Consider the following 27,960-nt stretch of genomic DNA (forward strand, 5'->3'; position numbering starts at 1 on the left):
AGATAAATTATTTGTTTTAAATGTATCTTAAACCAATAATTAAAAAAGCTACCTAGGGATAGAGATATGGCTCAGCTGTTAAGAGCACTGCCTGCTTTTCCAGAGGACCCAGGTTCAATTCTCAGCAACCACAGAGCAGTTCACAACTGTCTGTAACCCCAGGGTCCAACACCCTCAACATGCAGGCAAAACAACACTGCACATAAAAATTTAAAAAGCTACCCAAACTGCACTTTTTTTTTTTTTTTTGGTAAATAATATACTGTTCAAGTTCACAGATACATCTTTCAATGTATGTATGTATGTATGTATGCTTTTTGAGACATGGTTTCTCTGCATAGCCCTGGACATCCTGTAATTCACTCTGTAGATCAGGCTGGCCTCCAACTCAGAGATCCAGTTGCCTCTGCTTCCGGAGTCCTGGGCTCAAAGGCATATACCACCACTGCCCGACAATTTTTTTTTTTAAACTCATCTTTTATGCACATGTTCATAGGTGCACATAGACAAACATTACCACATACTTGAGTGTAGAATGGAAATTTTGTTACAGTGTTCAATGTAAGGCTGGAGATTTTCTAAGTAGATACAGACAACAGATAAAGCAAAAGTAACTCTAGTCAAATGATACACTTGTATACACACATGAATAATCAAATGTTTTCTAAAGTCTGATGCTTGGTGACATTCCCTTTTTAGTAGCTTAGTGGTAGAGCACTTGTCTATGTGCACAAAGTCATAGGTTAGATCTCTAACATCACAATCTCTAAAACAACAACAACAAAAAAAAGTTTATATTCTTTTTTTTAAAAAAAAAAATCAGTAAATCTAGGAAATCTTAGTTTCAGGTTAAGCTTCAGAGAAGCTTAAAGATTCTATGAGTCGTTTTCTAAAAATTACTTTTATTGTTTTTAATTATGTGTGTGTTTGTGTGTATGCATGTGAGTTCAGGTGTCTGAGGAGGCCAGAGGCATTGGATACCCCAAGAGCAAGAGTTACAAGAGGCTGTGAGCTGCTTTACATGGGTGATGGGACTCAAGCTCAGGTCTTCTGGAAGAATTATGCATGTTCTTATCTGCAAAGCCATTGTCTCTTCAAACCCACCTACTAGCCATTTTGAACTGAAATAGGGTCTTATGAACCAAAGCTGTATGCTTATTTACAGGTCAAATCTCACTCTTTGTACGCATTACAGATTTAGATTTAAAGTTAGTTGTGGTGGTGCACACCTTTAATCCCAGTACTTGGGAGGCTGAGGCAGGTAGGTCCCTATGAGTTTGAGGCCAGCCTGATCCACACAGTGAGCTCCAGACTAGCCAAGGAAATATATATTAAATTATATATAGAATAAAAGTATCATGAACATCAAGTCTACCAAATTACCTGGGGAAACCAGAAACTTTAAAAGAGCAGCTCTGAATGTGGAGATTGACGAGAAAGTGACAGGTCAGTGTTCCCAAGAGCGCAATGACAGGAGACTGCTCACAAGGTGGAGCTGAGTTTTGATTCCTTTACTCATTTCAAAAGTTCCATGTTGGCTGTATTTTTGATATATGCCAACCTCTTCTTTCCTAGTCATCTACCAAACAAAGTATAAGTTAACATTTTCCAGAGACTCTCCCCCAAATTTGGAAAATGCAGGGTTAAAGAAAGCCAGAGGTTTCGGTTCCTTCAATATGCTAAGGTACACTGTGAGAAGGAAGTATTCAGCATGTTCTAAAGGAACCCTACTGCCCTACAGAGCTCCAAAGAAGTTAACTTCAAAATGCAGCCTGGAAAAAAATGCTGACTGCAGCTATAAAAGCACTTTTTACTGCTTTTAGCAGAAGCTAGATAGCAGAAGCTTATGGTACCAGGGGCTATATTCGGTCATTGATTATCACATACATGAGACACATTACTCTTAATTTTGATGAACCTTAAGTTTTGCATCTATAAAATAAGGATTTTTGAAACAGGTTTTCTAAAAGTGAAGCTGTCTGACACTGATTTGGGAATTGAGGACGGAGAAGAAATTTATTTCTGTATTAAATGTTACCTTATGGAGAAAAAAAAAGGCACTTGGACTTTGAATTTCAAACATGTTTTTCCTTTAGTCTGGCTATTAGGGACAGAAGCATGGAGATATGCAGCAAATATGACTATGAAAAGCAATTCATAGTGAAAGAGAATGCAAAATATATAGAAACTTCACTCCTGTCAAACTGAAGTTGATCATACAATATATCACTTAATCCAGGATGCTTAAAGATAAAAGGGGGTACAAACCAAACAGGATACCTGAACATGCATAACTCAGATCTGACTAATCCAAGCATAAATGTTCACCCCACAGTCAAATCTTACATTTTTAGATCAGCTAGAAATATAGATTAAAACAGAAAGGAACCCTGTTCCCTGGAAGCAAACTAATATCCTGAAGTTACAATTCTCTATACCCTCCTACTACCAGGTTTCACCTAATATGACAACTCACATTTGTTGAAGGTTTACTTCCTGTCAGAATCTAGTTTTAAAGTTTATAAAGAAATTAGTTCACTTCATTCTTCTAGTAATTTTCTACTGATCAGACACAATGCCAATAAAATGAAAGAGCCAGGATTATTTCTTTTTCTCTTCCAAACCTTCAGCTCTATACTGGGAAACATTTTAAGAACAACCAGAAAGGGGCTGGAGATATGATGGCTCAGCAGGTAAAAGTGCACATATGGCTCTTGGCAGAGAATATTCACATTCACCTGTAACTGCAGTTTCACGGAATTGTCAGGCATCTGCACTCAAGTGCAGAGACAGTTGGATAGACAGATAGACAGACAGACAGACAGACAGACAGACAGACACACACACACACACACACACACACACACACACACACACGCGCGCGCGCGCGCGCAGCACAACTAGAAGGACAATAGCAAAATTTCATGTTCCATGTCAGTAGAATAGCATTTTTCTTTTAAATACTTGATTATCTATCCATCCACCTACTCATCCATTCATCAATTGGCTCAAGAATTAATAGAAAGCCAGGCGGTAGTGGAGCTAGCCTCTAATCCCAGCATTCAGGAGGCAGAGGCAGGCGGATCTCTGTGAGTTTGAGACCAGCCTGGTCTACAAGAGCTAGTTCCAGGACAGCCTCCAAAGCCACAGAAACCCTGTCTCAAAAAACCAAAAAATAATTAATAGAAGTGTGTCAATTTTTTTTTTTAAAGGAAAAGTCATTCAGGGTAGAAGAAATATGATACACAATAGGAACAGCTCTTGTCCCAATCAGTCCCATTCAGCTTTCATAATCCTATTCCATCTATGGCTTAATACTATGGCATAACTGAATAGTTACTTATATTTCCATCAAACTGTAAGTTCACTGATAGGTACTCTTTCATTCATCTAAGAATCCTCATCATCCTCCTCAGAACCTACAGTAGGTATGCAATCTTTGAATTAATAAATGTTAGTTATTAGTATGAATACAGATACTGTCTAAGACTAAGTCCTAAGGAGCACACACATTATGATGTGGGTAAGAATAAGATCAAAGTCTCAAATGGTATATGGTGTAAAGCTTTTATCCATAACACAGGCTGATGACTGGAGCACAGATTAGGAAGAAAGCTGCACCGTTACATTTGTGGGTTTTTTGTTTTGTTTTGTTTTTGTTTTTTTAGACAGGGTTTCTCTATATCCAAGGCTGACTTGGAACTTACACTGTAGACCAGGCTGACTTCAAACTCAGAAATCTGCCTGCTTCTGGCTCTCAAGTGCTGAGAACAAAGGCATGCATCACCACTGCCTGGCACATTTATGTTTTATAATGATTACTGAAAGGCCTGAAGGTAGAAGACATTCATGCTGGAGGATCTATTAGAGAAGTCTTGCTACTGCTGTTCAGAACAGTGGTGATAATAAGTACCCACTTTTCCTTCTGAAGTAATGATAATAACACTTACACACAAGGTTCTTTGTAGAATTAAGAAAATATATAGTGCTGCTGGAAAACTACAACAGCAGTTTAACATAAGAGAATGTCATTTGAGGTATCATTTGATTTGCACCAAGGATCTGGAAAGACGAAGATGTTGAACTAGTCTAAAAAAGTTCACTTTATTCATCATTTAAAGCTGAAGACCAATTCCCAGAAAGTGGAAAAAAAAAAAAATTGAAGTTTCCCAATAATATTATTGTTTTGATTTCTAGAAGTGAACATATTTAACGTAATAGTCTCACAAGATAACATTTACTTTTGATTGAATATTTATTCATAAGTAATCAGTATTTTAAAAACAGATACATGAAGAGTCCAAGATGCAATGGTATTCATTTCTTGAAACTTAAAGCCATTTCTGACATAACTACATTTTAGTACATCACCAAATGAAACACAGGCTGTTATGAGATTTGTATGTGCCTGCATGATACTTGTATTATTTTCATGTTCAATTATCAGTAAGTTATATGTTGACTATTAAAGTATTTTATTAATAAGGTTATAAAGATCACTTTTGGAAACCTAGATTTTCTTGGTAGTCATTTCACTGCTGCCTGCTCTGAACAGAAGTTAACATGCCTTTGGGTGTACTACATATGCCCGCGTGCCAAGAAATAATAACCCAGAACAAAACAAAATATCTTGTAGCACCTCACTACCTATCTTCAGTTTTCTTGTGGTTTAGTTTTTTTTCTACTAGCTTCTTCATATGGGATTGGAGACTGGCTGAGACATGTGTCTCCCAAAAGAGCACTTACTAATCTTACAATATTCCCTCTGTCTGTGATACTTTTCCTCAGTTTTCATATGGTTCATACTCTATTAAAGTTTATGGTTTATATCCATATTCAAGTTTTTGCAAAATGCCATGTTCTCAGAGAAGGCTAATTTATTAGTCCCGACAAAATAATACTCTATTTCATCATACCCTACCCCTTCTTTTCAATTTATTTTTCTCTACAGTTTTTCTTCATTTGAAATGTTATTATATACTTCTTTCCTTCCTAACTGTCCCATGCATTATAATATAAATTCCATAAGGGCCATTCTTCGTTTAGTCTTTTTTTTTTTTTTTTTTTTTTCTTTCCCTCAAGACAGGGGTTCTCTATGTAGCCCCGGCTGTCCTGGAACTCACTCTGTAGAGCAGGCTGGCTTCAAACTCATAGAGATCCACCTCTCAAGTGGTGGGATTAAAGGCATGCACCAACTAGCTATTCATTTAAATCAAATGTAGGAAAGTAGCTGGAACTTAATAGGTATTAAGTTGGAAACAACTGAATGAAATAAAATTTTAAAAGACTTACTGACAGGTTATCACAATGACTTAGTCTCTGCAGTCCCAAAAGTGTTTTTTGGGAACATCGTCCTTGTTCAGTCTTAAACCTTAGAAAAACACTTTCAGGAAAAGAAAGGACTCATGGATCAGTGCACAAACAGCATCAATGTGACCGCTAGGTGTTTTAAATACATAAGTGAGTGTAAATTTTAAAAGTATGGCTTCCTCAATTATTAAACATGGAATTATTATTTGATCCAGCTATCCTACTTGTGAGAATCTACTCCAAAAAGGTGACAATAGGGACTCAACAGCTATTTATGCTCCTGTGTACAGCAACACTCTTCACAATAGCCAAGGGTGAAAGCAACTTAAATGCCCAGTGATGAGTGAATGGATAGAGAAAATGTGATGTATACATAAAATACCTTATGTAATGAAAAGTCTTGTGACAGAGCTAAATGCTCATCTCTTATGTGAGGCCTTGGCTCAATCCTTAGAAATTCATGGGTTTTCTTTCTTTTTTCTTTCTTTTCTTTCTTTCTTTCTTTCTTTTTCTTTTTTTTTTTTTTTTTTTTTTTTTGAGAAAGGGTCATATTATGTAGCTCTCGATGGCATGAAACTTACTATATAAACCAGGCAGGTCTTGAACTCATATAGATCTTTCTCCTAAGAGCTGAGATCAAAGGTGTGTGCTATCACATCTGGCTGCACTCAGCATTTTCAATTAATTGTTACAAAGGAAATTCTGACCCATGTTAAAGCATTGATAAAATGAAAGCATGTTGTAAGTGAAATAAACCCATCACAAAAGGACAAATGGCACTGATTACACTTATATGACACATAATCAAATTCAAAGGCAGAAACTAGAATGGTGGTTGCCAGGGGTTGTTGATTTAGGGTTTAATGAGTAGACTTTTATTTATGGAAAATGAGAGTGTTTTAAAGATGGATGGTGGCAATGTTTCCACAACTATCAGGTTATTTAACGTCATTAACTAAATACTTAAACTTAAAACTGGTTAGAATAATAATTACTTTATGCCACATAGAAAATGAAAACATTAATAGAGAAAAGCAATAACAGATTCGTATTAAAAAAAAAAAAAAGACAGTCTCTCCAGCTTAGAATTTTTTTTCTTGATTGTAGTGGGATAATTACATAACAGAATAGGGATGTAGATTTTCAAAGAGCTTTTTCATTCATTAAAGCATTCATTTTTAAAACAAGTTCTCCATGTAGACAGAACAGGCACCATTTTTTATTCCCTGAATGAACATGTTACGGTAGAGGTTAAGCTCTAGTTTTGATTTTGTTGCTGTGATATATCCTAACAAAAGCCATCTTTAAGGGAGAAAAGGTCTATTTGTCTTACTATTCCGGGTTATAGTCCATCATTGTTGAAGAATCAAGGCAGGAACTTGAAGCAACTGCTTATATCCACAGTCAAAAATAGAAAGAAAACGGATGCATGCATGTTTATTGCTCAGCTTGCTTTCTTTGCTCTTATATGTGTCAGGACCCAAACCCAGGAAAGGTACACTGCCTACTTTTAGGCTAGGTATTCCCACATCAATTAATGCAGTCAAGATAATTATCTCATAGACATGCCCATGGACCAATCTGATCTAGACAGTCCCTCACTGAGACTCTCTTCCTAGGTCATTTTAGATTGTGTCAAGTTGACAATTAAAAACCTCCTATTCCAAAAAATTAAAAAGAGTAAAATGGGAAAACCAAGACTGGATTCCAGGCATAGTAACTCGAATCTTGTGTGTACCCCTCCTAACAGGAAGGCACCTCAAAAGCCTTCATTCCAAATAGTCTTTCTGAAGAGCAATGCTGTGTCTTATGCTTTCCACATCCAACACATTGCTATTTTTAGTCCTCTATTTTTATGCTGTTAAAGTTTGTATTTTATCACCCACCTGAGGTTAAATGGACTGATCTTGGTGTGTTTGTGCGGGTGGGTGCATACTGTATGTGAGGTGGTGCCCGTACATGTGTGCGTACGTGTGTATGGAAGTTACAGGACAAATCTTAGGTATCATGCCTTAGTGCCTTCCACCAAAAGTTCAACAAGGATGGCCAGTAGTTCTAGAAATCTACTTGTCTGTGCCTTCTATCTCAACATTCTTGGGATTAAAAGGGCAAACCATGACATCCAGCTTTTTATATGGTTTCTAGAGATCCAAATCTCAGTTCACAAGCTTGCAAGACAAGCAATTTACCTGCTGAGTTATCCCCCCAATCCGAAATGGATTGATCACCATTTTTCTAGTACTTGGAATCCTGATTGTGGATTAACACACTATAAATATCACGTCTTAGCATTTTAAGATAATTCTCAGTTCCCCTTTGCAGGAGACATTTGTGCAGTTCTAGAGGAAGAAGTTGTACAAATATACACAAAAGTAGAAAGACTAGTTCCATCAGAAAATTTCAAAATTAACTGAATTGTAGCAATTTCTTATCAATTCTAACAGAATCTCCCCCTCTAATCCTGAATAATTATGACACACTCTAAAGACTATTATTTCTTTTTTTCGCCATATTTTTTTCTTTTTCATTTTTTTATTTAAATTTGAAACAAGGATGTTTTACATGTCAATCCCAGTTCCCTTACCCTCCCATCCTTTCCTATCACCCTCACCAAACCCCAACCCATCCCCTTTCTGCCCCCTAGGGAGGGTGAAGCTTTCCATGGGGAGTCTTCAAAGCCTGTCACATCATTTGGAGCAGAGCCTAGGCCCTCCCCTATGTGTCTAGGATGAGAAAGTATCCCTCTATGTGGGATGAACTCCCAAAGTCCAGTATAATAGGGATAAATACTAGAGGTCCAATAGACTATTATTTCATTTGTAAACTTTGTATATATAATCTCTCAATCAACTAACAGTAATTCCTTAATAAGTACTTCACAGACAATATTGATATTTTTCTTACTTTCCTTAGCTTGAATCAGGATCTAAATATGGCTCACAAACTGTAAGTGGAGTGATGGCTATGACCCTCAAATCTTCAAATGCTTCTCTCTCTGTGTGTCCATTTCCTCCATGTAATTAATTTTCTGATGTTTATTAAGAAATAAGGTACAGTGTCTCAGTTTGGATTTTGCCAAATCACTTCAGTGAGATTTAATATAAAGGTCCTCTGGCTTCTTTTACAATGAGACGTGGTCAGATTCATTATCATTCTGTGTTAGTGTTTATATGTGTGAGTGTGGGCACAGGCATGCCAAAGCACATATGTATAAGACAGACAGCCTTGGTGTTGGCCCTCCCCTTTCACTTTAGTTAAGACAAGGTCCTTTCTTATTTTGTTATGTAAGCCAGGCTGGCTTCCATCATGTCTTCCTGACTCTACCTCCCATTTCCCGGTAGGGGCATACTGGCATTAAAAATGCTTGTGCTATTAGGATCTGAAGTCAAGTCATTAGGCTTGTGTGGGCAAGTTCTTTACTCAGTCCTCAATATTATTACTGTATGGATATATGTGTGTACTTATTTAGCCAAGACTGACTCACAGGTAACTGTCATATAGTTTCTGTCAATTTGACATAAATCTCAACAAACATGGGAACAGGGGACCTCAACTGAGGAATTGCCTTCATCAGATGGGCCTGTGGGCATTTGTTTTGGATTGCAGACTGATATGGAAAGGCCTGGGCTGCATAAGAAAGGTAACTGAGCAGACATGGGATAAAGGCAGTAAGCAGTGTTCCTTGGTGGTCTCTGCTTTAGTTTCTTCCACCTTGGCTTCCCTCAATGTTAAGACTGTAAACTGTAAGACAGAAATCATTCTTTTCCTCCCCAAGCTGCTTTTATTTAGGGTGTTCATCACAGCAACAGAAAGCAAAGTAGGACAATCGTGAAATGCACTTCAAACAGTTGGTACAAAATTTCTTCTTAATTCTCAATCTTTCACAGTCACCACTAATCACTAACTAAAGTCATTAGTTTGTTAGGAATTGCAAACGGTGACCTGTTTCTCCTTTAATCATTAGCTGGGAGAATTGTGTAGAACTTGTCAATTATTTAGTTGGTTGGTTCTAAAATTTGTACAGAAGAGGCAGAATATTCTTTGCCAGTGCTTACTAAGTTTGAAAACAATCAGTAACAAACTAGTTTTTCATGGTCTTTTAAAGGTGCCAGTGAAAGGTACTTTGAAGCACTTAAAATAATTGTAATAAGAGTTCATGAGTCCATATATCTGACACATTCTAATTCCTTGTAACTATCATCCCATGTTACTCATACTGGCTCCTGAGACATATAACAGAATTCTGCCCTTTGTCAGTTACTTTACTTTCTAGGTTTACATGCTGTATAGACAGGGTTGAGCTGGTGCTCTCAATCATCCTGCCTTAGCCTTCTGCATGTTATGATTACAGGTTGTACCACCAAACCCAGTTTAGCAAATTGATAGTATCAATATTAAAGCTACAAACAAGGTATTTCCAAAATGACTATTATCTTTACCTACTCTATCCTAGATTTTCCTTTACCATACATAATCTTACTTACACTTTTATATATAACTCCAAATCCTTTTTTGAGTACTATCCTTACAATAATGAAGTTAGTAACTCTAATGTCTCATGCTCCAGTACCTAAACACATTTTTGTTTATAATTGCTAGATATTGGCAATTAATGCACTTATTCTAATTTTTTCAAGTTCTCCTCTTTTTTGGTATGTGTACACACGTATATAGGAAACATGCATATATGTGGATGCATGCAGAATACGACAGAGGTTGACAATGGGTATGCCTTCAATTGCTTTCTACTTTTTATTTATTTTTTGAGACAGGGTCTGTCTATGTAGCCTTTGGCTATCTCCTGGAACTCTCTATGTAGATCAAATTACTCTCAAACTCAGAAATCCACCAGCCTCTGTCTTCCTAGTGCTCGGATTAAATGGCATGGACCATTATGCCTAGCTCTCACTTTATTGTTTATGCAGGGCCTCTCACTGAAGCTGGACTTCACCTGCTCAGTGAAGTTAGTTGGCTGGTGAGCAAACCCCAGTGATTTTCCCGTCTCTACCTCTTCAGAGATTGCAGGCACCTAGCTTTTTATGTGGTGCTGAGGATTTGAATTCAGGTCCTCATGCTTGCTTGGCGGAGCCATTTCTCACCCTTGTTTATTTTGTCATCGAGTAGCTCTGGCTGGCATCCAACTTGCCGCCTTCCGCCTGCCTCTGCCTCCCGAGTGCTGGAATTTTAGGTGTATGCCCACATGCCCAGCTTTCTCTCCAGGTTTGATAATTAAGCTTACAGAATGAAACTATTGAGTGATTACATATTAATCTTTGTTTCAATCTTAGTTCTACCAACAGAATAACCATTTAATGTTTATAACCTGTTTAAAGCTCTGAAACCTCTGAATACTGCTGTTAAAAATGTCACCATTCTTTTGAAGCCAGATATATACTAAGATCACTTTTCCTTTACTTTTTGTTTTTTTCTTTTTAAAGAAAGCAGCATTGCCAGGTGTGGTAATCCCAGGACTTTAATCCCAGTATTTCAGAGGCTGAGGCCAGTCTGGTCTACAGAGTGAGTTCCAGGATAGCCAGGGCTACATAGAGAAAACCTGTCTCAAACAAACAAACGAACAAACAACCTCAAGTTGTGTCAATATCTGTCATCCTATCTCAAAATGATGTTAATACTCTGGGATTATAAATTATAATTGCTCAAAACCATATAGGAGAGTAGCAAGAAAAGGAGGAAAAGAGAGCTGGGGATGTAGCCCAGTTAGTTGGTAGAGAGCTTGTCTAGCATGAATGAAGGTCTGGGTTCATCTCCCACACTGCATAAACTAACTGTGGGGCACATGCCTGAAATTTCAGCACTAGGGTGGTAGAGGCAAGAGGACTAGGTGTTCAAGGCCACCCTTGACTACAAAACGGCTTTGAGGGCAGTGTAGTCTACACAAGACCCTGCCTCAAAGAAAAAGAGAGGAACAGAAGGAAGGAGGGGGAGGGGAGGTAGGTGTTTTCCCTATTCTAATTTAAAGCAGCTGCCAGTTCCCTGGTGATGCTTTTCTTACTACATTAATTTTGTTGTTGTTGTTGCTGGATAGTGGTGGCACACCTTCAATCCCAGCACTCAGGAGGCAGAGGCAGGAGGACCTTTGTGAGTTAGAGGCTAGCCTGGTCTACAGAGTGAGTTCTAGGACAATCAAGGCTACAAAAACCCTATCTCAAAAAAAAAAAAAAAAAAAAAAGGCATTTTTAAAAGAACCTAAATGTACATAACATCCCACTTATCTATCTGACATTCTTGTAAGTGTAATCTTAAGATATTTTTCAGGCCAGAGGATAAGGGAAATGAATGCAGAGATAGATATGAGTGAATCTGGTTCTTAGAATTTTGGCTCTATGGAAGAAACTTATTTTAATTTTGGGGAGTGGGTGGTATTTGAATTTCTGGCTGACTTCTCCTAAAATGAAATTATATATTCTTAGCGTTCTTGATTTTTTGAAATTATGAAATATTTCTCAAATTAATGATCTGGTACAATGTACATGGTCTGCAATTTGTTATCTCTTAAAATTATTGCTATTGTTTTTTTAGACAGGGTCTTACTATATAGCCTTGGCTGGGCTGCAGCCTGCTATGTAGACCAGGATGGCCTCCAACTCACAGGGGCTAACCTGCCTTTGCCTCCTTAGTTCTGGGATTAAAGATGTATGTCATCACAATGGGCTAAGATTACTTAAAAAACAATCTTCAAAGAGTCACTTAGCAAGAGTCTGAGGACAACCCAGGCCACTCACTGACAAAAGAGTCATGAACAACGTAGAGAATGAATGCTAGCAAAGTTTTATAAATAATTTTTTAAACTTATAAAAAATATAATCTGGATGGTGGTAGCACATGTCTTTAATCCCCGCACTCAGGAAGTAGAGGCAGGAGGATCCCTGTGAGTTCAAGGCCAATCTACAGAGCCAGTTCCAGGACAGTCAAGGCTACACAGAGAAACCCTGTCTCAAAAACACAACTATGAAGACCAGAAGAGGGTTTCAGATCCTCTGGAACTAGAGTTATAGGCAATTGTTGACTGCCATATGGCTGGGTGCTGGGAATTGAACCTGATCCTCTGAATGAGAGTAGACAGGTAATGCCTTTAACTATTGAGACATCTCTTCAGCTTCCTCTATATTTTATTTTTTGAGTCAAAGACTCCCACTGAACTTTGAGTTTGCTATTTTGGCTAGATTGGTTGGCTATTTTCCTGTCTGTTTTCCTCACAATGCCTGCTATCATATCTAGCTTTTATTAGGTTTTGGGACCTAAAATCAGGTGTTCTAATGCAGCAAACACTTTACCCACAAAGCCATTTCCCAAGCCCCAGGTCATTTTTAATAAGGTTAGAAAATTCAAACCAGCAGTGCATAATAGGACATGGTTGTAATCTAAGCATGTGGGAGGTAGAGGCAGGAGAATGAGGAGTTTCAGGCTAACCAGGGGACAATGAAACCCTACTACAAATGGGGAGGGGGACTTCAAAACAATGAATCTTTAAAAGCTATATATATATTATATTACGAGGAATAACTTTTAAATATAGTTATTTGATTTATAAAAATTAAATTTATCAAATATTAACTTTGAAAACTATTATGTATTTAGATGTGCATTAAAATGTAAAACCAATGTGTGACTACTGCAGGCTATTCCTAGGTTTAATGAAGTGTTCCTGTCTACTATTAGAGTTTCAAAGTGCCAATGCACTCTGCTGAGTCAAGATAATCTTAAAGGCTATTTAAACGGATCATAACGTCAGAGTGTATCTGATCAATGTTCTCTTCTCCCTTCATCTCAGAATCAGAATTGTCCCCCATTCAATTATAAAAATAATCTGTTGTTTAAAACTGATTCCAGATATACAGAACACTACATAACCCAACTCGTCTTTTCCTAGGATTTGAACATAATTATAATTTTGGGAGACAGGATCTTCCTATGTAGAGTTCAGGCTGCCCTCAGACTTGTGATCCTCTGATCTCTATGCTGGGATTAAGTCATGTGACCTCATGCCTGGTATAAATTAAACAGTTTTAAGTAGGGTAACTCACAGACAGTTCTATAAATATCCAAATCATTTCAAAACATACCAGAGTTGAAGAACCATAGCCACATACAAAACTACTTTGCCTTTAAAAAAAATCGACACAGAGCTACACTGTGTATATGCCATAATGCACTTAAAGCACATCCATGTGAAGTGAGCCAACTCTTCATTATTTCAAAAAGACTAATTTGCAGCTTGTCCCACCAGGTTCTGCGGCTCTTCTCAGCCCCAAATACACATACAGATGCTAAATTATTACTGGGCTAGCAGGAGATAAACTTAGACTGCTGAATCTTGCCAAGTCAGGGTAAGACAGTCTTTCAATTTCCCTGATTCTGAGATGGCTCATCTGATAATTTAGGCCTTAGACAAAGGTGGTTGCCCCAACATTGCTGTGAGACCTTGGGTGACTGTCCAGGTAACCTGCTGTTTCTGTCTTTGCTTACACCTTCAGGAAGTTGCATGCTCACACTTCCTGCCTACTCTAGTAATGTTATTTTCCTTCTCAGGTCTTGGATGAGGTTGAAGACTAGACAGTCATAGCCATATCCTCTCATCTTAGAAAATAGTAGGTACAAGTCTTAGACTTTCCAGATTAGAGCTGCTATCGAAGTAATCTCTGTCAATGCCATTACCCTGAAACTGGGCATGTAGTATGTGTCTTTTGCTCAATGTTGTTCTTACTGGTTGTAGGTTTTAATTTGTGTATGTTTTTACCTTTCCTTTTCCTGGAATATACTTGATATATGTTATAGTTGTATATAGTTTTTGTGTTTGGCTTAAGACCTTTTTTAGACTAAAAGGGAAATTGTAGTAGCATGTGAATTAGTGTTAGTGGCCACACACCTTTGGGCGTGGCTTTAGGTGTGGACATAACAAGAAGGTAGAGAAGCATGAGGTGGGCTCTCTTGGGATGTGAGTGGAGTTAGAAGGGCAGAGATTACAGGAACATAGTGGTGGTTCTTTACTATTATCTGCGTAAGTTGTTCCCCAATAAAATACCCATTTATCATTTCTCTTGGGTCTAGTGAAATCATTAATACCCCACCTTCACACCTCTCTCCTCTACTGCCAGCAAATACAGACTTCTGCTTCTCCCTCTGTATGGGTTGCCCTGTCTAAGTCCTCAGCAGACTAAGTTCCCAAAGGATTAGAACTGTGTCTTACTTCATTAACTATATATGCCAAGGAGCTTCAAGAATGACTGGCTGGTAATAAATGCTTATTAATAATGAGGTGCTGAGAAATGGAGACTGCAATTAGGAAAGACACACAGAACAACTGGGGAGACAGGAACACATCTAAAGAATTCCATTTTCAGTTTTTGAATTTCCTTCACTTTCCTTCCTCCTCTCTTTACTATTTCCTTTTGCCTCCCTTTGATAACTATGTAAATATCAGGCATGAAGCTGGTATATGTACAAGGCACGTTGCCAGGTAATGGGGGTGGGGTGGGGAAGAGACCAATTTCACATACAAAAATGATATAACACACAGGGTACAAATGAATACAGAGAGAAAGGATTATAGCATGGAGTTAGAGGAAGGTGATTAGACTTTTTCTGGCTGTCCCTTGCTAGAATCTAAACACCATGAAAAGTAGCTAAGGGCATTTCAACACAAAGGTCAGCCTATGAACAAGTGTCAGGCTTATGCACCACCAATTACTGGAGTGAAAGATTTAGTATTTTTCAAGATTTTTCCCCCAGGCTACTCTGGAGTCACTTTTTAAAGTTTTGACCAGACTACTACAAATGCTTACCCCACTCTGACCCCCGATACTTTCTAGTTTTCCTATTAAAAACAAACAAACAAACAAAACAAACCAAAAACCCTGCTGATAAAGAATTCAGCAGCCTTGCACCGAAAAATGCTAATAAAGAACATTCATAACCTTTCAGCATTCAAGATTGTACCTTACCCCTCTTCTAGAAGGTCTTTGTGGGTCCTGGACAGAAGCAAAAAGATCCTGTGGGAGACCAGAAGTAGTATTCCCTACATGACAAGAGGAGTGAACATTTGTATCTTTGTAGAGACAATAATGTCAAAATTCCGATCTCCTAAGCAGCGGATATTCTGACTTGAAAGAAGACAACTTAGAAGCACTGGTCTTATGGAGACGAGAGAAACTGAGACTATCAGTTCAGATACACCTGCAAGTCTTATGTATGTCATGGGTGAGGCCCATCCAAGGATGTTAGAACATGGAATGATATGACAAAGGAGTGACTTCAGCATAAACCTTACATGTTACTTCCTGCTGGAATTTCATGCAGCAAGCTGAGAAAGCTACAGCAGACTAAAAAGAATAATTTTGAATAAGATATATTTGTTGAGTTCTAGGATGTATCTCTCTTCTAGTAACTCCCCCACCTTTGTGCTCTTAGGATCTCTTCCTACTTTATCACCAATAGCTGTATAGTTTGACTGTAAATGGAAACACTTCAATATACTTCTAGCTTTTTATCTGACCCAAATAAGTGTCAACAAGTCTCAAGTGCTCTTGTCCAGGCTGTGGGGTAAAAGTGAATTTAAGAAATGTAAAGAGAACAGTGGGTAGCTCAGTTATAGTGCAGTAATTATGGCAATTTGATTTCCTGGTTTTCAAAATTTTGCAGTAAGAGGAAATGTATTGTTTTTCTTTTCAGTAGCAAATAAAGTATAGAAAAGAATTTGGGGGTAGTGGAACAGGTATCCTGAGAACCAAGATGTGTAAACAATCAGAATGTCCATCAACAGATAAATGATAAAGAAAATGCCATACAGGTATAAAGTGGAATACTCTTTGGCCTTAAAGAACCATTTGGCAACATGGATGAATCTTGAGGATATTATGCTTAGTGAAGTAATACAGTCATATAAAGAGAAATATTGCACAAACTCACATGAGATAGCAGTCTAGGTTTGGTCTAAGTTTACTAGCTAAATTCACAGAATCACAATGGAACAGTGGCTATCAGTTATTGGGACTGAAAGGGATGTGATTTATTACCCATCAGAATAAAGTTTTAGATAACCAAGAAAATTAAGCTTAGATAACCCAAGCCAATGGATCATGTACTTAAAAAAACTTAAGATGGCAGATCTTATATTGTTCCTAAATTAAAATGTAATTAAAAAAATATGGTGAGGCTGGAGGGAGGTTCAGTGGTTAAAAATGTGTACTACTCTTGTCAAGGACTGAAGTTTGGTTTCAGGACTTATGTCAGGTGGTCCACAACCACCTACCTGTGCCAGCTCCAGGAGAACTGATGTCTCTGGCCTCCAGAGGCACCTTCATGCATGTGCACATCCCCCCACACAGATATAATTAAGAATAAATCTTTAAAGATTGGAATGTGGGTGATAATATGTAAGTGCTATAAGTGCTGGTAAAGAGGTCAGGCGGGAAAGACTAAAGAAGTGCTGATGCTATTGTTCTTTAGGTAAAGCTGTTGAGTGAGACAAAAATGTAACACAGAAGACCAGAAGAATTTAAGGGAGGAAACTGCACCGAAGTGAAAACCTGTAAGGCTTTTATTCTGACTCTATATTACAAGAGCGAGAAGGCACAGGGAAGCAATACAATCTCAGAGGGGATGTGTGAGAGGAAGGAACAGCTATTAAAGATGGTGCCTCTGGACATTTAGTAGTATCTGGAGGAAAGGGTACCATGACATCCACTGGGAAGAGACACTAAATATTTTGAAGTAAAAGTCCCCACAACAAAGAATTACTGTCTGGTTAAAAATGTCAAGAAGAGGCTGGCAAGATGGCTCAATGGGTAAATATACCTGTTGCCAAGCCTGATAACCCAAGTTCTATCCCTGAGATTCATATGGTGGAAGGCAAATCCAGCTCTGAAAGCTGCCTTCTGACCTCCACAAGTACACCATGGCATGTGTGTACCTATGCCCCCAGAACAAATAAGCCAAGTGATAAAAGGTGACTAAAAGTATGCCAAAAGGGCCAAGATTCAGACACCTACAGACCAGTGTAAAGGATTAAGAAGAAAAAACAAAGCAGCAAAACCTTTGGTAAAATGAGGACACACTGGGGGAGGAAGACTTTTCTAGGTCTATGTGGTGACATGATAGAGAATTACAGCAAGATGTTGAAAGTAATTTTAAGTTTTATTTGGAAAGTTAACTGAGGTATGGCATCTCAACTTCTCCAAGAAATACAGCAGCTTGTGTGTGCCTTAAGTCTTCCCACTTGTGGTTGTTTGATACAGATAAAGCGCTTAACCTGTGGAATACTGTCAAGGTTTAAAATATATGGGATACTGGGATAGAAATGTAGCTCAGTGGTAGTGTTTGCCTAGCATTATACAAAGTTTTTTGTTTGATCCCCAGCACCACACACACATACACATTCACCGTCCCTTGCCTAAGGGGGGTAGTCCCAGCAGCCTGGACTGACCAGCTCAGCTACCACCCAGGCCCACGGATTGGCCACCCTACCCATCTATGACCTGCTGGAGCATGTAAAAGGACTAGTCCTTCTGAATGATACCCACAGGCCATGATTCAGGGCAATAGCAGGATATGTGGGAGGAGTTTCGGTGAGGGTCCAATGATGATGGTGTGTGTGCCAGAGACCAGAGGCCTTGAACCAGACCAACAACTCACAGCAATGAACATTTGCTGATAGGACTGATTGGACAAAAGGGTATACTGTGACACACTGCAACTCCCAGTGCCACTAGGAAGAAGAAGACATGTTGGAGAGGCAGGAAAGACAGAGAAGCAAGGTGAGTTGTTTTAAATTAATTTTGGAGGGGTTTCTTCTGGGGGGGGCACTGTGGGAGGTAAGGGGCATATGTAGAAGGACTTGATGGTAGTGGGATTAGGGTACATGATGTGAAATTCCCAAGAATCAATAAAGAATTGTGATTTTATACAATATGACACAACAGGGACTAGGGAGATGGCTCACTCAAAAAGGACCTGACTTCAATCTCCCCACTTATGGTAAAAGACAGATGTGACAGACTATGGTTGTAATTCCAGCACTAGACAACCAGAAACAGGCATATGCTCAGGACTTGATGGCCAACTAGCTTAATTGTTGAGATCCCAAATGATGAAAGACTGTTTCAAACAACAACACCTCTTAGGAAAAGACCACCTGAAGTTGTCCTCTGGGCTTCATACACATACATGTGTACAAACATATGGACACACATACATACACATACACACAACATTACTTAAAGTTTGTTCTGGCATGTAAGTCTCCTGCTGTGGAATATTCCTTTACACTGTGTTAATATATGTTACTGTGATTGGTTTAATATGCAAGCTAACTGGCCAATAGCTGAACAGGATACAGTTAGGTGGGAAATCCAGACTCAGAATGATGGGATGAAGAAGGGCAGAGTTAGAGGAGTCACTGGCAAACAGAGAAGCAAGACGAGAATGACGTACTGAGAAAAGGTACCAAATCTTTTGGCTAAACATAAATCAGAATGATGGGTTAAATTAAATGTAAAAATTAGCTAGTACCAAGACTGAGCTATTGGCCAAGAATTTAAGTAATATTAGGCCTCCAAGTCAAATATTTGGTAAGCAGTTGCCAGGTATTTGGGAACTGGTGGGCAGAAGACAAATGGCTATCTACAGTCTCCCTCTTAAGAAAGGAAAAAAGTAGTACAATTTAATACTGCTTCTTCCATAAGGGACTAATGAATGGACCAGACCCTTACCTAGCCCTGTGCTTTAGCAGCCATGACAGGCTGCAGAAAAGACTCAACATGTGCTTGTTTGACCTTGTCCCTCCTCCCAGTCACTAGGAGATCAGATACCCACATGGCAAAGAACCAATCAGAAGTTAGCTGGAGAGCTTTGGGTTGCTTTACAGTAAGTGACTTAGCAGTGCCAGGCAGAGCATAGCAACTGCCCTGGGAGGGCCTATTTTAAAAATAAAATAAATCTTAGAGAGAGAGAAGTCGTGTGTGCATGAGCATGTGCATGTAGGTGCCTGCATAGTCCAGAAGAGAGCACCGGATCCAGCAACTGGAGCTACAGGTGGTGGTAAGCTGACTGATGTGGGTGCTGGGAGCCAAACTCTGGTCCTCTTTGCTTTTAACTGCTGATAGAAAACTCACATTTTCTATCTAAATAAAAATATATAACTAGGCATAGTAGCTCATATAGATAATTCCAGCACTTAGGGGACCATGGCAATAGGATTGCTATAAATTCAAGGCCAGCCTCAATTACAGAGTGATCTGTCTCAAAATACATATTCTCGGAAATAATTAAGAGCCAGCAAACAATGTCTAGTCTAAATTTTCCACTTTGCCTTGACTTAAAGATAATAACACACATAACACACCTTACATTTATTTTAACTTGCTTACACAGCACTAATATAGTCAGCATGTTATTTTATCCTATCAGGTCACTTGCTGGATATCTATTATGAACAGACACTACACTGCATTCTATATACCTTGATTTAAAGTCACACATACCAAGTGAGTGATTACAATATGCTATGATATGGATGGGAGAGAGGTCTAAAGTGCCAACAGAGTGGGTAACTATTCATAGAGGTAGCATAACTAGATCTTGAGAATAAAGAGCACTGTATCAACCAGAACATTTTTGTAATTCCAAGGAGCTGGTTTAAACAAGAAATTTGTGGCTGAAGAGATGGCTCAATGCTGCTTTTCAGGTTGGCTCCCAGTACCCACAAGATGGCTAACCAACACCAGTTCCAGAGGGTTTGAAGCCCTCTTCTGGCCTGTGCATGCATATAGTACACAACAGGTAGTTAAAACACCCATATACATATATACATACATAAGTAATTGATAAACAATAAGAAATGTATCTGTCATGAGAAATGCTAAAGTAGCTAAGGTCCACTATATGATATGACTAAATGATGCCACCAAGGACTCAAGATTCCTTCTACCTCTGATCTGACATCTTTAGGGGATGTTTTATCCCCTGTGGATAGAGGGGCCTTATGTTTACTGTTCTAGAACATGAAGGGAAAGAAGAACCATTTTTCCCAGAAATAGTTTGCCTCCTTCAGTTCAACCTGACTGGGATGGGAAACAGTTTATAAGCAGATGCAATGAGCTTAGACTAATCAAAACTTAACCCTGGAGTTGGTGATGAATCATCTCTAAGTGTCCAATATTTATGAATAAAAGCGTATTTGTCAGGAAAGGAGATAGATGATGGGCAGCTAACAGAGTTGATAACAAAGAATAAGGAAACTCTAAGTACTTGTATAAACACATGGAAACCACAGACAGAAGCACAGGAAATAAGAAACAGCTTGGTTCAGCTGGAGTGATGGGAAATGTGATCAGACACACCATGCACTCTCTTTTTGAGTTTTGGCCTTAATCCCACAAGACAAGATGAAGTTAACAGATTTTTTTTTTAAGTAGAAAGACACTACAGTTAGGTTTTTCAGGAGTGCATCTGTGAAGTATTATCAAGGATAGCCAATGGTTGGAGAGATAGCTCAGTGACTAATGCATTTAAGTGGCTCTCAACCACCTGTAACTCCAGCAGGATCGGATACTGCTAGTTTCTGTCAATACCTGCACTCATGTCCATGAATCCCTACAGACACACATACATATAATTAAAAATAAATTTAAAAAATAGCCAGAGATAGGAAAGAGTAGGGAAAAAGAAAGAAAAAGCGGCACAGTTCAGCATCTATTCAATAGTAGTCCTGACTGGTAAGGGGAGGAACGGAAAAAGAATAGGATAGGATTTTAAAACCATACAAGTGAAAAACCTAGGCAAGACAATTCTCTAAAATTTTTTATTATTATTATTATTATTATTATTATTATTATTTTTTTTGGAGACAGAATCTCACTATATAGCCTTTGTTGGCTAGGAACTTACTATGAAGACCAGGACTAGCTTGGAAGTTTTATAAGTATCTGCCTGCCTCTGCCTCCTGAGTGCTGGGATTACAGGTGTGTGCCACCATATCCAGCTCTATTTTTTTAATTATATGTATATGTGCACTCCTGCACTTTACAGTACAAACTGGGGTCAGAGGACAGATTGTGGGAATCAGTTCTCTTCTTCCACCTGAGGATCCCAGGGATCCTCATCAAACTCAGGCCACAAGGCTTAGCAGCAAGTGTCTTTACTTGCTAAGTTATCTTGCTGGCCCCTATTTTAATTTATTACAAGAGAGAAAATTAATCTTCAAACAGATTAGGCAACTTACTTGACATTGTAAAGTGATAAAAGTCTGGTGCAGTGGTGAGGATTTATAGTCTCCGCTACTGGGGAGGCTGAAACAGGAAGATCACTTGTACCTATGAGGTCAAGAGCAGCCTAGGTATCAGTGTAATGCCATCAAAAGCAAAACAAAATCATAAGACCATCAACAGCTGCCAGACTGAAAACAGGTTTGGTGCCCAAAGTCAATGAAAATGGTTTTTAATGTTTCACAAAAAAGCTTGATAGTGGCTTGCACCATAATTCCAGCACCTGGGAGGCTGAGGCAGGGGTTAGTTAGAGGCTTTCTCTAGTTAGAGGCCAGCTGGGCTACACAATGAGTTCCAGGGCAGCATGGGGTACACAGCAAGACCCTGGTTCAAAACAAAAATAACCATGCAAATAAATCCAATACTGCCATATCATTCTGCTAAGGACACCACAATTTTCTCATTTACAAGGATAGAAACTCTTGCAGAACTCATTAAAAAAAAATACCAGCTAAAATAATAAATCTAGTATATGAGAAGACTCACATAATAAATGCTGTGCACAAGAAACTTGTGCTAACATTATTCTCAGTGAACTCTGGACTATGTGAGACCCTGTCCCCACCCAACACACACACACACACAGAGTGTGTGCAGGCACACACGCATGACACATTCAATGAGAAAAGACTGAAACTTTCCAAGATCCACAACAACCTAAGTATGTCCATTTCTACCACTTCTAGTCAACAGAAGTACTAAGAACCCTAGTCGAGCACTAAAACAAAGAATAAATAAAAAGCATTCAAACTGGGGGGGGGGATGTAAACTGACTGCTTTTAGATGACTTGAGCATGAGTGTATCTGTAACTCCAGCACTTGCCAGGCTAGAGACAGATGATCGATCAGGAGTTCAGGGCCAGTCTGGGCTACATGAGACCCTGATAGAAGAAAGGGGGAGGGTGAGGTAGAGAGGAAGAAGGGAAGGAAGAATACTGCTGAAACTCAAATGAAAGATTTAACATTGTTAAAATGTTAAGACTAAGCTGGGTAGTGGCACATGCCTTTAGTCCCAGCACTCAGGAAGTAGAGGCAGGAGAATCTGAGTTTGAAGACAGCCTGGTCTACAGAGTGAATTCCAGGATGGCTAGAGCTACACAGAGAAACTCTGTCTCATCTTGACCACTCCCCCCAAATGTTAAGACTGAGTTATGGAGGGTAAAAGCCATTGCCACTAAGCCTGAGGACCCAATTTCCACAAGTTGCCAACTCTGACTTCCACAGGTGCACAAGAGTACCAACATACATGTGCACTCACAGTCTCATACACACAATCACACACATACAATAAAGAAGTGCAAAAAGTTAACAATACCCAAAGCAATTTACATATTTAATAGAACAAAATCCCAATAGTTTTCATTAGAAAAATCCATTCTAAAATTTCTGTAGTATCTCAAGGGTTCCTATCAAAAGATGGAAGCAATCCAAGGACAGATGAATAAACAAAATGTAGTATATATTGAGTAGTTCAGCTCCAAAAAAGAAGAAAATTCCTGACACTGTACAACATGAGTGGACCATTAAGCCAGTCAAAAAAGACACATACTGTATGACTCTGTGAGTCCATTCTTACCTAGTCAAAGTCACAGAGTTGAGGAACGATCTCAGTGACAGAGGTTAACCATGCTAGTGCTTAAAGAGTACAGACTTTCAGTTTAGGAAGATCAAAGATGAGGACTGGTGTCTAATGTAGCAGAAACTAAACTTAGCATGCCTGGAGCCGTGAGTTCAATTCTTAAGACTGGGGAAAAAAGAATTCCACCAATTGGGCCATCAACATCATTCATCAGATAAAGGTGCCTGATGTACAAGCCAATGTACCTGAGTTCCACCCCGGGGACCCACATAGTAGAAGGAGAGAACTAACTCCCACCAGAGTCCACTGCCTTTCACCTGTGGTCTCTGGCTGTATGCATGTACACACAGTAAAAATATATACAATCTAGTAAACTTTTTTTTTTTTTTTAAAGTGCTGGAGAGATGGTTCAGTGGTTAGGAGCATGTGTTACTCTTCCAAAGGACCTGAGTTTGATTCCTAACATCTATATTAGGTGCTCACGACTGCCTGTGACTCTAGTTCCAGAGGGATCAGAGGCCTCTAGCTTCCACAAACACCTGCACTTACAAGCACAGAGACAGACACAAATTAAAAAAAGAAAAAAAATCAACACACACAACACTCTGCAGATGGCAGTGGAAATGACTGTACAACAGTGTAAATGTGTACAGAACTGTATGTACAATTATCAGTTAAGATGGTAAATTTTACTACACATTGTTACACACAAATACCTGCTAGGTAACCCTTTTTACTGACTTTACCCTACCCAGGTCAGTAGTGGAAGATCCTTGGGTTTGATTTCTAGCACTACAGAAAAAAAAACTTTTGAGATACACTTTGCTAGGTATGGTGGCACACATCTGTAATCTGAACATTTGGGAGGCAGAGGAACAATTCTAGTTTAGGATCTCATCTGAATCAGGTAATACAACAGGTAGCTACTGTCTTCCTGGCTCATTTTACTGTTGCCTTCTTTCAATTCAATCTGTGGATGACAGCTTATAACAAACAATACCTTTAAAGGGTTGTTATAACTTGTATAAAAGAAAACTTCAAGTTGCAATTTGGCATTAAAACCCTTCTACAGAGATAACCTTCTGGCTGTCTAATGTTTCCTATTGAAAATATCTTCCCAAAAAACTCTGTCTGCTCATTTGTCTCCCACTATTCACCTTCCCCAGCGCCAATCTCCAATTTACACACGTAACTGCTCCAAGCTCTCTGTAAATATAAACACTTGTTGGCTAATTGAAGTTTCAAGTATCCCAGGAAGTTATTTAAATTCCTAAGGCCCTGCTAGAACTTCCTCTACCCTGAACTCCCACAGCATTCTATGTATTAGTAGAACTCACTAGACTCATTCATGTTAGTACATCTTTTTCCAATAAGAACTTCAAAGTAAAGTCTACTATATATTACATTTCTTCACTTCCTCTCCCAGCTCTGGAATAATTTAGAAACAAAGCAGACCTTCAATAATCACTTGAGTAATCTGAGCTTGGTGACGAAAATATGAAAACAGAATCATTTGATTCTATTATATTTTTGAAAGTTGACTCGTGACACACCATAAATAAAATTCTATAGCCCAACAAAAAGAGAGAAGGAAACTACGCAGTAGTATAACCTGGAAAGCCACTGTGTTTTAAACCCTAAAGTTAGAGCAGAATATAGGATATAAAGAACTTCTCACCATGTTGGGACACAGAACACTATAGGAGTTAGGTTTTACAGAACAAAATACTGACCTGTAGGTTTTACTGACCTCATGAAAAAAATGAGCCAGGCTATAATTTGATGAAAACCTAGTCGTGGACCTAAGAAAACCTCAAGTGAAAACCTCAAGTATAGTGTGTGGCCTCTTCAGCAGTTATTTTGAGGTAGCTGCCAGGTTCAGAAAAAGTGCTCATTTCTGCTTTCAACTTTATTGTGCGAAGGCCTAGTGATTGCGATGCACAGTGGGGGAGGAAGCAATCCATGAAGAGTAGGCAATGCAGAGGTGCAAAGAGCCCCTTCTATCAACGGTACAGAAGCCCAGGCCCCAGCTGAGCTCTCACCCTTCCCTAGCTAAGACCCATGGCAACTCAGAGTCCATCTTCCACACTTCAAGACACACCACATCTCTAAAGGCTTTTCTGACTCCAAAATCCCAAGGCAAGTCTGATCACAGCTGCTGTTAAGGATGTCCGGCTCGTATAACTTCAAGTCTTTCTTCCACACTCACAATGTGAGCAATCTTTTTTACAAGAAACGGATGTGACCCAGAGACAAAAGACACCGCATGCTGGAAAAGCTAATGAACGGCAAAACTGCCTCCTTGCTCCTTTCTCCCTTCGGTAAGGTGCTTTAGTTGAGTGGAGGAAACAGTGCGCTGGGAAAGAGAGCCAAAACTGCTCTGTAAATTAGGCCTACTCCAGAGTACTTATTATGCGTGCTGGTATGTGAAGAGGCGCTGTGCTAGATCACAGCAGAGACAGCACTCCTCGGAGTTTCTCCTGAGACGGTGAGAAAGTTCTCACCCTAGAGTGTGAGAGTGAGTGTGAGTGCGCGGAAGGGAGTAAACAGCGGAGCAGAAGAGAAGGCGCCGAGAAGGCACGCCTGCCTGCCTGCCTGCCTGCCTGCCTGCCTGCCTGCCTGCCTGCCTGCCTGCCTGCCTTTCGCCAAGTACTCCGGGGAGCTCAGCCTCCGCTTCTCCACCAAACGCACCGGATCGCCTGTCCCTCCACCTACCTGTCAAAGCTCCACGCCGGTTTCACTCCTCCCATAGTCACACACCCGGGACGATTTCACTTCGCCCGCGGGGAGTGGCCCGCCCCAGGCCTGCTCCTTCCTCCCCCAAGCTCCGGCCCTCGGGCCTCACGCCCACCCGCACCCCGGAGTCCGTCCGCGCCGGGAGCGGGATCCCCGGTCCAGGGTGCGGCGGGTCCCGCCCCTCGAAGCCCTGAGCAGGGAGCCCGTCCCGGAGGCCACCGGGGCGGGGGTGGCTGGCCGGGTGGGAGGGGCGTCCTACCGCCCCGAGCGCCGCGCCACGGCCTCGGCCCCGGTCGGCGGCGCCCTGTCCGGCCCGCCCCTCGGGGCGCTGGGACCGGCCCGGCCCGGCCCGCGCCGGCGCGCTGGGCCCTAGACGGCCGGCCGCCCGGCCAGCGCCTCGGCAACCCCGGCGGCGTGCGGGCCTCCGCCACGGCGCCGCCACGCCCAGCCGCGGCCCCGGCCCCGGCCCCCAGCCGGACGCCCCGCACCGCGCCGGACAGCGAGACGGATGCTCAGCCTCAGACAGCGAGGGACGCTCACCTCGGAGGCTCCTCCCGCCGCGGCTGCTGCTGGGACCGCTGCCGTCGCCTCCGCCGCCGCCGCCCCCAGCGCCGCCGCCTGCACCGGCGCCAGCCCCCGCGGCCATTCTCCTCCAGCCGCCGCCGCCGCCGCCGCCCGCCCCTCTCCTGTCAGTGGCTTAGGCTCCGGGACCGCTCCAGGTGCCCCCTGTCGCCATTTTGCCTCCGACAGGGAGCAGGAGGGGCTCGCTCCGGCGCGGCCCTGGCGCGCTTGCGCCGCTCTGCGGAGCCGGACGGCCCCGCCCGCCCCCGCGGTCGGCACGCCCCGGTCACGTGCCCCGACGTCGGCGCGCCGGGTTAGGGGCGGAGGGGCACGCCGGGAGGCGCGTTCCCAGGGACTCGGGCCGAGAGGCGAGTGCGCGCGCATTCTCCTCCCTGCGTCCGCCCGCGGCCGCGGCCAAGGGGCGCTGGGCACTTGTTGCAGCCCCGCTTGCGAGCTGGCGCCGTAGAGGGTTATCCGTTGCATCTGGACGGAATAATCATCACTACGCACAGGAAAGCCGGTCCCACTGGTTCGTTTCCTTTCGGCGGCCGCCATCCACCGGGTGTTGGCGTCAAGAACTGCGATCCGGAGGAAAACTCCTTCCTGGCCGACTTCGCGTTTCGGTCGCTTCTTTGTGTCAAGAATTTCTTAAAACACTTTTGTCGTCTTGGGACTTTCATATGTAGCACCTTGCTAGTTGACCTAGTAGGCGAGGAAAAAAGACTGAAAAGTTTCAACAACAAAGAACTAGGCTGAGGAGGCTCACAGTGCCCCCACGGGAGAGCCAGATCTCTTCCGTCAACAGCCCCTTGTTTATGATTTTGCGATATTTCCATCGAAGCAGCCTCAAAACTGAATTACATCTAGGGAGTGTCCTACAGTTTTCAAAACACAGTTAAATACATGGTTTCTGTCTGAACGCCAAAACCGCCCTTTGAGGTAGTTGGGACAGGCCTTATTATCACTGTTTTACAGCTAAGGAAGCAGCGGGCAAGCCAAGACTAGAATCCAGGCTGTGTCCTCCAGGGATGTGTTTTTTCCATCTTTCCTAAGTCTTTCCGAAACAAGTTTTCTGTCACACTTCTTTTTGATGGAGTTTTTGATATGTATGTATGTCTTGCCTGCGTGCATGCTTGCCTGCTGACTCGGGAGTTATGAATGGTCATGGAGCCACTGCCGGGTGCTCCACTCTAAGAGCTCTAAATCACTGATCCATCTTTCTGGCCCCTTTGTGGTTCTTTTGAAAGCATCTCTGAGTACAAGCGCCTGCCCTTAGTTCCTGAATACACGGACTCGGTTTAATCGGTTTCACTTCTTAGTTCCAGAATAGTCTTCGAAACATGTAAACCAGGCAGTGATGGCACATGCCTTTTATTCCAGCACACTTGGGAGGCAGAGGCAGGCTGAACTCTGTGAGTTCGAGGCCAGCCTGGTCTACAGAGTGAGTTCCAGGACATCTAGGACTGTTTCACACAGAAACCCTGTCAGGGGGCA

General features: G+C 41.0%; 1 protein-coding gene across 3 annotated transcripts in view; it reads right to left on the reverse strand.

Moving 5' to 3' along the window:
- Btbd7 (BTB domain containing 7) overlaps positions 1 to 26,506 on the reverse strand; it is a 73,267-nt gene extending 46,761 nt beyond the window's left edge. Inside the window, exon 1 of one of the 3 annotated variants that reach the window (XM_051196516.1) lies at positions 26,446 to 26,506. The gene's annotated coding sequence lies outside the window, so the exon portion shown is untranslated. Of the gene's footprint in view, positions 1 to 15,272; positions 15,421 to 25,884; positions 25,940 to 26,445 lie in introns of those variants that run through there. The other 2 variants (XM_051196518.1, XM_051196517.1) reach the window with 2 other exon arrangements.
- Between the last annotated feature and the right edge of the window lie 1,454 nt (positions 26,507 to 27,960).

The sequence above is a fragment of the Phodopus roborovskii genome, unplaced genomic scaffold (genome assembly GCF_943737965.1).
Source record: "Phodopus roborovskii unplaced genomic scaffold, PHOROB, whole genome shotgun sequence".
NCBI lineage: Eukaryota > Metazoa > Chordata > Mammalia > Rodentia > Cricetidae > Phodopus > Phodopus roborovskii.